This window comes from Diceros bicornis, chromosome 27, assembly GCF_020826845.1.
Source record: "Diceros bicornis minor isolate mBicDic1 chromosome 27, mDicBic1.mat.cur, whole genome shotgun sequence".
Classification (NCBI taxonomy): domain Eukaryota; kingdom Metazoa; phylum Chordata; class Mammalia; order Perissodactyla; family Rhinocerotidae; genus Diceros; species Diceros bicornis.
In genome coordinates this window covers 45,472,576-45,484,842 of record NC_080766.1, presented here as the reverse complement: position 1 = coordinate 45,484,842, position 12,267 = coordinate 45,472,576, and the positions used below count along the sequence as shown (strand labels likewise).

The 12,267-nt window shown below is 43.6% G+C and overlaps 1 protein-coding gene across 2 annotated transcripts in view; it reads right to left on the bottom strand.

The window, feature by feature from the left end:
- COL6A2 (collagen type VI alpha 2 chain) overlaps positions 1-11,835 on the bottom strand; it is a 34,214-nt gene extending 22,379 nt beyond the window's left edge. Inside the window, exon 1 of one of the 2 annotated variants that reach the window (XM_058523310.1) lies at positions 11,764-11,835. The gene's annotated coding sequence lies outside the window, so the exon portion shown is untranslated. The remainder of the gene's footprint in view (positions 1-11,763) is intronic. The other variant, XM_058523309.1, reaches the window with a different exon arrangement.
- Positions 11,836-12,267: the final 432 nt, after the last annotated feature.

The window sequence follows — 12,267 nt, the reverse complement described above, 5'->3', positions numbered from 1 at the left end:
AAAAAAAAATATGAGAAGGCCAAAGCTATAATCAGAGGAAAATATGTAGCCTTAGATGCTTTAGTTTATAAAATAAGAAACTGGTGTAACAAATTAGGCATGTAGTTGAAGAAACTAGGGACAAAAAAATTAACAACAAAATGAATTTCAGCAAAGCAAGAGAGGGCAAATAATAAAAAATAAACTAATTGATTAAGAAAATACCCAGAGTAGAATAGTAAATATATCTAAGAGCTAGTTCTTTGTAGAGGCCAATAAAATAGAAAAGTTTTTAGCAAGTCTAATAAAGAATAATAAAACATGAAGCAGGGCCGGCCCCGTGGCTTAGTGGTTAAGTGCGTGTGCTCTGCTACTGGCGGCCTGGGTTCGGATCCCAGGCGTGCACTGACGCACCGCTTCTCCGGCCATGCTGAGGCCGCGTCCCACATACAGCAACTAGAAGGATGTGCAGCTATGACATACAACTATCTACTGGGGCTTTGGCGTAGGGGGGGGAAGAAAGGAGGAGGATTGGCAATAGATGTTAGCTCAGAGCTGGTCTTCCTCAGCAAAAAGAGGAGGATTAGCATGGATGTTAGTTCAGGGCTGATCTTCCTCACAAAAAAAAAAAAAGATGAAGCAGAAATATAGAAATATACAAATTTAAGAATGAGTAAAATACTATAACGATAGATGAAGTTTGTCATTGTTTGCTTTTAAGAGCATACCAAGTACAGCTCTATGCTAATAAATGTGAAAGCCTGTTTTCTAGGAAAGGTCCCAAGAGGAGGTGAGGCACTGGCTGGACTCTGCCCGAGAGGGAATGGAAACACTCGAAGGAACTATGTCCCCCAAAGGCTCTGGCCCAGGCAGCTTTTGGGTGGGCTCTTGTACATCTTCAAGGACACTGACTTCTCTGCTATTTAACCTGTTTCAGAACATAAAGAGATAACTTTCTTTTCAATTCACTTTTTTTTTTTTTTGTGAGGAAGATCAGCCCTGAGCTAACATCCATGCCAATCCTCCTCTTTTTGCTGAGGAAGACCGGCCCTAAGCTAACATCTATTGCCAATCCTCCTCCTTTTTTTTTTTTTTCCCTTTTTCTCTCCAAAGCCCCAGTAAATAGTTGTATGTCATAGTTGCACATCCTCCTAGTTGCTATATGCGGGATGCTGCCTCAGCATGGCCGGACAAGCAGTGTGTCGGTGTGCTCCTGGGATCCGAACCCGGGCCGCCAGTAGCAGAGCGCACGCACTTAACCACTAAGCCACGGGGCTGGCCCCTCAATTCACTTTTAAACTTGGCAAAACCTGAGACCAAAACTTGATAAAAGGAATCCCTAAAAGGAACTCTATAGATAAATCCCACTTTTGAAAACAGTTGTAAAAATTCTAACTTATAGGATTTGATACTAGGAAATAAAATCCAGTAGCATATTAACAACTACTATACCAGAACTAGGTGAAGTTAGTTAAAAATACAATGATGGAACACTAGGAAATATATTAACGTAAGTCACATTAACATAAAAAGAGAAAATCTTGTAGCTGCTTTAATAGAGCCCCCAAACATCCATTTCTGATTAAAAAAAAAAACCAGACAAAATAGACAAGGCAAAAACCTTATAAAAAACTTAGGAGTTGGATTAACATTATAAAGGATATAAATTTCAAATCAACAGCCAATATTATGTTTTACACAAAAAACTAAACTAATGGTTCTTATCTTTGTGGGTCATGGACCCCTTTAAGAATCTGGACTATTTCACTTTACACAAAGGCACAGATATCCATATACAAAAAATCATATCCTTCATGAATTCATGGAGTCCATCTACTCAACTGACCCTGGATTAAAAACTCCTGCACTTGATGAATGCCCATTAGAGACCAAAAAAAAAAAAAAAAGGCAGAATGTTGCTCTCACTCTGTCATTCAGTGTTATGTTGGAGGCCAATGCAATAAGGCAGTAAAATGAAACAAAGTATAAATCTTGGAAAGGAAGAGATGAAACTGTCCTTATTAAAGAAAAGATGGGATTGTATACCTAGAAATCCCAATAAAATTAACTGAACAAAGTTTAGGGGAGGAAGAGACAGAGAGAGAGAGAGAGAGAGAGAGAATTCAGTGAGACAGTTATAAGAAAAATACATACAAAAAGGTACTGATTTTCTTCTATCAGCAACCAATTAGAAAATGTAATGAAAAAATACTATTTACACTAGGAAGAAAAACAACATAAGTCCAAGGAATAAACTTAGTAAGAATGTAAGAATGTGCAGGACTTATGGAAAAAAACCTCAAAAATTTTCTGAGGAACACATTGCAGAGCCAAACCTTGTTTTTGGATGACAAACATATTTAAGAATATCAGTTATTTCTAATTGAATCTACAATTGAATGTAGATTAAAAATGTAGATTAAGATCTCCAAGAAAAATTTTTGCTTTTTTGCTGGTATGTCTTGACAAAATGAAATGTTGACAAAATGAGTCTAAGATTCACCTGGAAGTATAAGTAAGAGTAGCTGAGAAAAATAACAAAGAGTGATAGGGAAACTTGCACTATCAAGTGAAAATGACACAATAAAATGACAGCAATTAAGCATTTGTGGTTTTGGTGCTGGAATGGGCCAAGAGACCCCACAGCAATGGGCAGAACAACCTACAAGAACTTAGGGAACAAGATGGTAGCCTTTCAGAGCAGTGAAAGGGGCTTGGACAAGGGCTCACGATGTGACTGGAATTAAAGGTAATCCTACCTCACGCAGTGCACCTGAACAAATTCCAGGAGAAGTAAGTATCTGAGTGCAAAACACAGACCAAAAAGTCTTTAAGAAAAGAGAAAGGGTGATAAGACAACGAAATATCTTCCGTGATTTACTCTGCACCAGTCATCTCTTCACATCTTTTCACTTAGCATTCACAACAGTTCTTGGGCATTGGTATTGTTATAATCCCCCTTCATAGATGAGGAAACTGAGACCAAGCACAGGTAACTTGTCCAAAGTGCTCAGCTAATAGCTGAGATGCAAACCCAGGCAGCACGGTTGCTAGTCCACACTCTTGATAACTGGCTCCCACAGATGACCATCGTTACAGGAGCAGAGTAGAAACAGACCAAGAGCCAGGCAACAGGCTTCCCAACATGTGGTCAAGATTTCATGTTCTTAGGGTTTAAAAGTTTTGATGGCCTGTTATTGGGTGTGTAAGTGTTTATAATTGTTATATCTTTTCTCTGTATTAAACCTTTTATTTTTTATTTTATTCATTTATTTTTTTGAGGAAGGTCAGCCCTGAGCTAACATCCATTGCCAATCCTCCTCTTTTCTGCTGAGGAAGACTGGCCCTGGGCTAACATCTGTCCCCGTCTTCTTCTACTTTATATGGGATGCTGCCACAGCACGGCTTTGATAAGCAGTGCATCAGTCTATGCCTAGGATCCTAACCTGCAAACCCTGGGCGGAGTGCATGAACTTAACCACTATGCCCCTTGAACCTTTTATTAATATATAATGTCCTTCTTTGTCTCTTATAATTGTTTTTGATTTAAACTCCATTTTATCTGATATTAGTATAGTCACCCCTGCACTCTTTTGGTTACTATTTGCATGGAAAAACCTTTTCCATCTTTTCATTTTCAAACTATTTGTGTCTTTGGATCTAAAATGAATGTCTTGTAGACAGCATATAGTTAGATCAGTTTTTTTTAAATCCATTCTTCCAACCTCAGTCTTTTGATTGGATAATTTAATCCGTTTACATTTAAAGTAACTACTGATAAAGAGAGATGTACTTCTGTCATTTTAAAATTTGTTTTCTGTATGCTTTATAGCTTTTTTGTTCTTCATTTCCTGCATTCCTGTCTTCTTTTGTGTTCAGTTGATTTTTGTAGTAAAATGTTTACATCCCTTCCTCATTTCTTTTCATGTATATTCTTTAGACATTTTCTTTATGATTACTATGGGGATTACATTTAACATCCTAAAGGTATAACACTCTAATTTGAATTTATACCAGCTGTATTTCAATAATATACAAAAACTCTACTCCTTTAAAAGGTCCATCCTGGTCCCTTTCAGTTACTGGTGTCAGAAAATTACATCTTTATACATTGTGTGTCCAAAAACATAAACAAATATTATTTTTAATGTATTAGTCCCTTAAATCATGTAGGAAAAAAAGTGGGGTTACACATCATTGTCATAATAATACTAGCTTTTATAATTACCCACGTGATTATCTTTCACTTCACCCTGCAGGACTCCCTGAGCAATCTTGCAGGGCGGGTGTGGTGGTCACAGGCTCTTTCAGCTTTTGTTTATCTGGGAATGTTTTAACTTTGTCCACACTTTTGGAGGACAATTTTGCTGGGTATAGGATTCTTGGGTGACAGTTTTTTTCTTTTAGCACTTTGAATATACCATCCCACTGTCTCTGGCCTCCAAAGTTTCTGAGGAGAAATCTGCAGATAATCTTACTGAGGATTCCTTGGATATGATGAGTCACTTCTTTCTTGCTGGTTTCAAAATTCTCTTTGTTATAGACAGATTATAATGCTTCTCAGTGTGAGTCTCTTTGAGTTCATCCTACTTGGAGTTCACTGAGCTTCTTGGATGTTTATATTCACGTGATTCATCAAATTTGGGAAGTTTCCGGCCATTATTTCTTCCAATATTTTCCCTGCTCTTTTTCTCTCTCTTGTCCTTTTGGGACTCCCACAACATGTATGCAGGTTCTTTAGGCTCTGTTCACTTTTCTTTAATCTTTTTTCTCTCTGTTCCTCAGACTCAATAATTTCTATTGTCCTATCTTCAACTTTGCTGATTTTTTTTCTCTCTGCTCAAATCTGCCTTTGAATTCCTCTAATTAATTTTTCATTTTAGTTACTGTACTTTTCAGCTCCATTATTTTTTTTGGGTTTTATTTAGGTTTTCTCTTTATTGATATTTCCATGTTGTTCATACACTGTTTTCTTGACTTTCTCCATGCCTTCCTTTAGTTCTTTAAGCATCTTTAACATGGTTATGTTAAAGTCTTTGTCTAGTAGATCTACCACCAGATCTTTCTCAAGGACATTTTCTTTTGGTTTATGTTTTTTCCTTTGAATGGGCTATACTTTCCTATTTCTTAGTATGCTTTGTGATTTTTTTTTTGTTGTTGAAAACTGGACATTTGAATCTAATAATGTGATAACTCTGGAAATCAGATTCTTCCCTTTCTATAGGGTTTGCTGTTTTTTTTCTTTTTTGTTTCTTTGTCTTTTGATTGTTGTAGGCTGTCTCTGTGCCAAGGATCAGCCTGAGATGGAAACTTAAGGTCTTCTCAGGTCTTTTCTGAGCCTGAACCTTCCTCTGGGCATGTGCAGTGACTTTTTAATTTCCTTTGTATATACAGTTGCTTTTGAATGTGCTAGTCTTCAATGTATGGCTCCCAATAGGAGAAAAAAAAAAGAAAAATGAAAGGGGGTGGATGCCATACCTTTAAATCCTCTGGAAGTCACTTCAGCCAGAGAGGGAGGAGCTTGCAACAATGGGGGGAAGTGTAACAACAGTGGCAGCCTCAATAGATTTAAAAAGAAAATATTATACAAAGTATCTCCTCTGACTACAATAGGATGATGTTAGAAGTCCATAACAGAAAGAATACTGGAAAGTTCACAAAATTCTGGGAATTAAACAACTCACTCTTAAACAACTAATAGATCAAAGAAGAAATAACAAGGGAAATTATAAAATACTCAGAGACTAATGAAAATGAAAACACAACATACCAAAACTTATGTGACACAGTGAAAGCAGTGCTAAAGAGGAAATTTATAGCTATAAACATTTACATTAAGAAAAAGAAAAAAGAAAGATCTCAAATCAACAACCTAACTTTACAACTTAAGGAATTAGAGAAAGAAGAACAAATTAAACCCAAAGCTAGCAGAAGGAAGGAAATAAAAAAGATTAGAGCAGAGATAAATGAAATAGATAATAGAAAAATCAATAGAGAAAAATCGATGAAACCAAAAGTTGGTTCTTTGAAAATATCAACAACATTGATAAACCTTTAGACAGATGGACTAAGACTCAAATTACTAAAATCAGAAATGAAAGTGGGGACATCACTACCAATTCTGCAGAAACTAAAAGGATTATAAGAGAGTACTATGAGCAATTGTATGCCAAAAAATTGGATATCCTAGAAGAAATGGGCAAATCCCTAGAAACACGAAACCTACAAAGGCCAAGCCATGAAGAAATAGAAACTCTGAATAGACCTAAACTAGTAAGGAGATTGAATCAGTAATCAAAAATCTCCTGACAAAGAAAAGCCCTGGACCTGATGGCTTCTCTAGTGAATTCTACCAAACATTTAAAGAAGAACTAACACCAATACTTCTCAAACTTTTCTTAAAAATTGAAGAGAAGGGAACACTCCATAACTCATTCTCTGAGGCCAGAATTACCCTCATACCAAAGCCAGACAAAGACACTACAAGAAAAGAAAACTACAAACCACTATCCCTTATGAACATTGATGCAAAAATCCTCAACAAAATATTAGCAAACAGAATTCAACAGAACATTAAAAAGATTAAACACCATGACCAAGTGGCTATTATTCTTGGAATGCAAGGATGGTTCAACATAAGAAAATTGATCAGTGTAATACACTACATTAGCAGAATGAAGAAAAAAACCCACATGATCATCTCAATTGGTGTAGAAAAATATTTTGATAATATTCAACACCCTTTCATAATAAACACACTCAGCAAACTAGGAATAGAAGGAAACTACCTCAACATAATAAAAGCCATATATGAAAAAAACCACACCAAACATCATACTCAATGGTGAGACACTGAAAGCTTTTCCTCTAAGATCAGGAACAAAGCAAAGATGCCAACTTTCACCACTTTTATTCAACATAGTATTGGAAGTCCCAGCCAGAGCAATTAGGCAAGAAAAAGAAACAAAAGGCATTAAATTGGAAAGGAAGAAGTAAAATGATCTCTGTTCACAGATGATGTAATCTTATATGTAGAAAACTCTAAAGATTCCACCAAAAGAAACTGTTAGAATAAACGAATTCAGCAAAGCAGCAGGATACAAAGTCAACACACAAAGATCAGTTGCATTTCTATATACCGACAAGGAACAATCCCAAAAGGAAATTAGGAAAATAATTTCATTTACATTAGCATCAAAAAGAATAAAATACTTAGGAATTACCTTTACAATGAGATGAAAGACTTATTCACGGAAAACTACAGAATATTTCCAAGAGAAATTGAAAAAGATATAAATGGAAGGACATTTCATGTTCATGAGTTGGAAGACTTAATATTAAGATGTCAATACTATCCAAAGTGATTTATAGATTTAATGTAATTGCTATCAAAATCCCAATGATGACTTTTGCAGAAATAGAAAAACTCATTCTAAAATTCATAAGGAATCTCAAGAGACCCTGAATAGTATAAACAATCCTACAAAAGAAGAACAAAGCTGGAGTAATCACTCCTGATTTCAAAAATCATTACAAAGCTACAGTAATCAAAAGAGTGTCGTATTGGCATAAAGACAAACATATAGACCAATGGAATAGGATAGGGAGTCCAGAAATAAACCCTTGCATGGAGTTAAATAATTTTCAACAAGGGTGTCATGACCATTCAATGGAAGAAAAGACAGTCTTTTCAACAAATGGTGTTGGGAAAACTGGATATCCACATGCAAAAGAATGAAGTTGGACCCTTACTTAACACCACACACAAAAATGAATTCAAAGTAGTTCAAGACTCAGATCTATAAAACACAAGGCAAAAGCTTCAGGACATTGGATTTGGCAATGATTTCTTGGATATGACACCAAAAGCACAAGCAACTAAAGAAAAAAATACGTGAATTGGGTTTCAGGAACATTGAAAAATTTGTGCATCAAAAGACACTATCCACAGAGTCAAAAGGCAACATACAGAATAGGAGAAAATATTTGCAAATCATATATCTGATAAGGGATTGATATCCAGAATATATAGAGACCTCCTAACACTCAGCAACCAAAAACCAAACAACCTGATTCCAAAATGGGCAAAGGACTTGAATAGACATTTCTTCAAAGAAGATATACAAATGGTCAATAAGCATATGAAAAGATGCTCAACATAACTAATCATTAGGGAAATGCAAATCAAAACTACAATGAGATACCACCTCACACCCATGAGGATGGCTACTATATAAAAAAAAAAACATAAAGTAAAAAGTGTTGGAGAGGATGTGGAGAAACTGGAACGCTTGTACACTGTAAAATGGTGCAGCCATTGTGGAAAACTGTATGGATAGAATTACCGTATGATCTAGCAAGTCCACTTCTAGGTATATACTCAAAAGAATTGAAAGCAGGATCTCAAAGAGTATTTTGTACACTCATGTTCACTGTAGCATTACTAACAATAGCTAAAATGTAGAAGCAACCCAAGTGTCCACCAACTGATGAATGGATAAACAAATGTGGTGTATCCATACAATGGAATATTATTCAGCCTTAAAAAGGAAGGAGATTCTGACACTTCTACAACATGTATGAACCTTGAAGATATTATGCTAAGCGAAATAAGCCAGTCACAAAAGGACAAATACTACATGATTCCAATTATATGAGATACTTAGAGTATCTCAAAAATCATAGAGACGGAAGATAGAATGGTGGTTACCAAAGGTCGGGGGAAGAAGGGAATGGGGAATTAATGTTTAATAGCTATAGAATTTCAGTTCTGTAAGATGAAAAGAATTCCAGAGTTGGTGGAGATGGCTGTACAACGTGAATGTACTTAACACCACTGAACTGCACAGCTAAAAATAGTTGAGATGATAAATTTTATGTGATGTGTATTTTATCACAATTTTTAAAATTCAGGGGGAAAAAGCTCTTACAAATCACTAAAAAATGAGTACCCATTGGGAACGTGGGGAAATCCTAACCAGGCAAGTCACAGCCACACTATGAACGGTCAGTGGTTAAAATGTTGTCCTGCGTAAACCAGGGACATGCAGACACACCAACAGGCACCGTTCCTCATCTACGAAAATGGGAAACAAAAAAGACAGGGCTGCTGCCCACTGTGCAGAGCACCAGGGTCCTTCTCCTCCTCTCTGGTGGGCGTCCGACACAGGCTCAAGAGCCTCAACACCTCTCAGACTTCTTCACCCAGACTCTGTTCTCCCCGAGGCAGGGCCCCTCCCAGCTGGGAGCCCCGCCCTCCACCGGTTCATCACGTGAGGCTGACCAGTGGTGTGGCGTCGGGTGCTGATGTGTTTAGGTCTCCTGGGCGGGTCTGCGTACAGTCTGTGGAGAATGTTGCTTTATAATATGGCCCAAGCCCCAGGGAGCTCTGCTTCTTTGCAGGTGTGCCCCATACCAGGTCCCCCCAGCTTTGCATAAACATGGGAAAAAAAGCCGCAGGAGGCACCAACCCATTGAAACGTGGGGCTGTGCTTAAAAGGAAATAAGCAGACTATTTGTGTCTTTCTTAAAATCACAAGAGCTAGATTTTCCAGCATTATAAAGCATTCTGTGACTGCAAACATGGTTTACCTACACTCTGTGCACCTGGAGACCCCTGGCAGCCTGGCAGGTAAAAAGGGTGATGGTATTAAGCCTGACCTCCTTCTACGGATGAGAAAACAGGGGCTGGAGAGGAGGATGGGCTCGGCCGACGCCCACCCTTTGCTGAGGCCCCAGGAAGAGCCTCCAGCCCCAGCTCCTTGTCCTGGGCACTGGCCATTACACAGGGCCTCCAGTGGTCCTGGCCCATCCCAGGCAGCTGTGTCCCTGCCCCCGTGGCTCCCCATGACACCCAGGGGACCTCGGGTGGGTCCTCCACAGCGGAGCTGCCCTCGCTCGCCTGCCATGCAGAGTTGCTGCTGGGCATGGATGTGTGCTGCCCAGTGCAAGGGCCTGCGCTCCACCTGACCAGGTGGCCCACTGGCATGAGCCCGACCTTACCCCTGGACATTGCCTTTCCAGTGGCTTCCTTGCAGGTGTGCCCAATATCTGCCCCCCCGACCTGCTGCAGTCTTCATAGTCTCCCAGGTGACCTGCAACAGCACAGGGTGGCAGCTTCACAGCAGCCAGGGCGACCTGGTGGCCCATAGAGACCCTTGTCCCACCGAGGGGACACAGCTGGCCCCTATGCCCACCCTGCTGTGCACCCTGGTGCCCAGCCCCTCTAGTCTGGCCCAGGAGACTCAGCGTCACCTAGGCCCTTGGGCTCAGACCCACTCCCGGCCCCATGCTCCTTCCTCGGAACAAGGAAGGCAGGCAGGCAACTCGCCTCCTCAGAGCCCAGTGCCTGTCCCCCTCCTGGCCTTGGTGAGACAAGGCTGGAATAAACCCCAAATGCCTTTTCTGTTGTTAAGCAAATGTAAGATGGACTCCAGGCCAGAATTGCTTCATTGGAAAAAACCCCCAGGAAAATCTGGGGGTCTGAAGCCTCCTTTTTGGGTATCCATCTAAAAGTGAAGACCCTTTCCTTGTGGACAGTGGGGGAGACCGGGGGTGTGGGCGCAGGAGCCGGCGGCTTCCTGCCTGGGTGCAGGGGAGGATCCTCTGGTGGGCACCGGGCGGGACGGCGGCACAGCTGACCTGCCGGGTTTGTGTTTTGTGTTTGGTTTCAGCAGAGACCTCTCAGCAGTTGATACCACCGCCCCCCCCTCCCCCTGCCCCACCGAGGGTGCTGGGCCCCCAGGGCTCTGCTATTGCCCAGTGAGGAATCCTGGACCGGTGTGGGGGGCCCAGCAGGGGAGTGTCCACAGGCATGTCCAACCTGGGCTCCCCTCTCACTCCCTGCGCCCCCTGCTTGGTCTCCCCGGGCAGACTTTGGGGAGAAGCTGCCCGGTGGGGCGCCTCCAGCCTCAGAGGAGTGGGGGGCAGGCTGGGCTCTTGCCGACTCCTGGGGTAGAGTTGGAGTGTGACTGTGCTCTCCCCTCTCCCTGCCCTGTCCGCTCCTTTGGGGTATCGGAGACGCCCTCCTCCCCTGTGACTTGAAGAGTGCCCCAGGGCCGACCCCTTAGGAACTCGCTCTAGCCCGGGCTGCTCCTCTGAGGCCCAGGGGAGAGGGGCCAGCACCACTGGAGACCCTGTGTCCAGTTCCAGGTCAAAGGGGGGTGGTCTTCCCATGGGGGTGATTTAGTTTCCTCAACCCTCTGAAGATGTCCTCCAGGCCAGAGACAAAACCAAACCTCCCAGGAACCCGTGGGTCTGCCCGCAGATGCTGCGCCTGGGGCTGTTGGTGACCTGGGAGGTGTCCTGGCAGACAGCCGGAGTCCGAGTCTCAGCACCACGCCCGGGAATGGAGGAAGCCCCCAGCTCTGCCCTAGAAGAGGCCAAGGGGGACGACCAGACAGCAGCTCCCCCCACACAAGTAACTCAGCGCCCGGGGTCCCGAAGCTCTGAGCGAGGCCCAAGAGGTTGAAGAGGGGCCGCTAAGGCGGGCGGGCCCCCAGGTGGTGGTGGGGGACATTCACCACTGCAAGGGACAGCCCCTGCCAGGTCTCCGCGCTCCTGTCCTGTCCCCTGTTCCTGGTCCTGTCACCCCCCCCCCCCGTTCCTGTCCTGTTCCCGGTTCCTGTCCTGTCCCCCCCGTTCCTGGCCCTGTCCCCCGTTCCTGTCGTGTCTCCCGATTCCTATCCTGTCCCCCGTTCCTGCCCCGTCCGCTGAATTGCCGAGCGGGCTGCGGACCGGACACAGTCCCCGCAGCGGCCCGGGCCTGGGCCGAGGGGCGCTCACCTGACCCGAGCGCGCGCGGGGCGCCCTCGCTGGACACGACCCGAGGCGGCTCCCGGTGCGACGGCCAGACGCGGCGCCGAGCGGGCAGGAGGGAGGGGACGGCGGGCGGGACCGCCACTTTATACCCGGCCTCCCCCGCCCCCGCCGGCGCGCCCGGACCCTGCGGCCACCGGGAGGCGCTGCGGCCCCGCGGATGGGCCGGAGGGGGGCGGGGAGGGCTGGGGGGTGGGAAATGGAGGGGGACGAGGCAGACCGGAGGGGGGACAGAGGAGGCGGGGCGGGCCGAGAGGGAATCGGGGCGGGAAGGGGGTCGGTGAGGGTGGGGCGCTGCCAGCTCTCTGCGGACCAGTCCCGGGCGAGGTAGGAGTCCTCCTCCCCGCCGGTACCCGCCCCCTCGAGCGCCGTAGCCTCCGGGAGAGTCCCTCCCCCGCTGCTGGGGTGTCCTGGGCGTGGGGACCGCGCCCTGCACGAGGCCGACGAGGGCCCGGGACTCGTCCCGCAGGA